We start from the raw sequence: 1,759 nt of genomic DNA, 5'->3' as shown, positions 1-1,759 counted from the left end.
CAAGGCAAGGCAAAGGGAAAGTTTCAGCACTGGAAGATAAAAATGTGAAGCAAAACAATGGAGATTTTGTGGTTATAGCAGTGCATTCCCCCTGCTGCATCTCCCTTACCTTCGAGGAGGGCCAGGCAGTGTCTCTTTATCGATCTGTGTTAGCTGCTACATTGAACAGATGACAGCAGCAAGGTCCCATCACCCTCGGGCCAGTGTGAGCACTTTGCCAGCCACACTCCTTTGGGAATTGCCCACAAACAAACTGCATTTAAAAACTGCTAAAATGAAGTTTAAATGCCTCTATCCCTCTGCCAGCCCCCCTGTGAGGAGTCATGCTCACTGGGCATCCACACCCGGCCTGTGACTCGCACAGCTCTCGCCAGTCAGGACGAGCATCATGGTGTGTGCTTTCCCCTCCAGCTTTAACCACACAAGTGTGCCTGTGCTGGACTCTTTCCAAGCTCACAGCTAAAAAGCCTCTGCTGGACATGGGTAGGAGGACTTCTCCCCTTCCTGGACTGCCCCAGGCACCACCAGCAAATGCATTTCCCCAAAAGAGAGCAGTATGGTTCAGCTGACGGCAGAAGCTTGACTGTACAAATGTAACATAAGCATGGTAAATGTTGTCCATGTCACACCGTTTGGGGGCTCCCAAGGGAATGAAGGGGCTGGAGAGCCCTTCACAGGTCATTTGGTCTCATAGCCTTGAAGCTATTTCCTCCAGCAGGACACATGTGCACGTGTGGCCCTAGGGAGTGGGCAGTGACTCATCACACTCCTCCAGTGCCATCCACAGCCATGGGGCAGTCACAGCCTTGGGTAAAGCCAGTGGTGCTCATTAGTCCCATCAAAGCCTGTAGGGGCACTTTCACCATCCCCAGCAAGGCTAAAGATGGTACTCTCACCTCTCACACATGATGGGTATGAGGGCTTTCTACAGCACCTCTCCCTCCTACCACTCTCACCCACAAAGAGCTTAGCCTACAAAGCTGCAGGCAGGAGAGATGACCCAGGAAGCCCAAGTCCCAACACATCATTTTGAAGTAAATTCTTAAAAATAAGTAGATAAGCTCTGCTCTCCACAGGATCTTCTCTTTTCCTTGCCGACATACAAGCCAGCCTGTGGCCGCTCTGACTTGTGGCTGCATAAAGAGGAAGGGCACTTTGTCTCCTCCTGCTTAGGGCCACAGGTCCTACGTGCACTGAAGGGAAACCTCAGCCCTGCTGCTGAGCCTCCTGTACCCTCCTGACAACTCCCTGCAAGCCCCATTTGCTGCGCCAGAGTGGGTGGTGGGCACAACCCAACCTCCAGAGAGAAGATCCACTGGCATCACTCGTACCCCAGTGACCACAGTCTGAGGAGAACTGTGCCTCAGAGGACTCGATCTCAGACCTCAAGGGAAGCCACATCACAGAGATGCCGCAGGGTTTGTAGCCGTGCCCTGGCCATTCGTTCTGTGCCTACTGGCAGTGGTCCCTGGAGAAGGATGCTTCCCAACTTAGTCTCCTTTCCAACTTCCTCCTCGCTTACCCGCACTCTTTCATCTCAGGTTTAAGGTAGTTTATTTAAATATATATCTTTTTTAAACCTCCCCCTTCTTAAAATCATCTCTGCTTTGATAATTTTTTCAACTGTTTTTTTGTTTTGTTTTGTTTTTGCTTTTTTTTTAAATGACAACTTTCTGTCTGCTGGGCAAGCAGTCCCGGCCGAGGCATCACCCCGCGCTCGGCCGCAGCACCGGCGCCCCGGGCCCCCGGCGCCCCGCTT

The sequence above is a fragment of the Geospiza fortis genome, unplaced genomic scaffold, assembly GCF_000277835.1.
Source record: "Geospiza fortis unplaced genomic scaffold, GeoFor_1.0 scaffold1, whole genome shotgun sequence".
NCBI lineage: Eukaryota > Metazoa > Chordata > Aves > Passeriformes > Thraupidae > Geospiza > Geospiza fortis.
Note: the sequence above shows the minus strand (reverse complement) of the source record.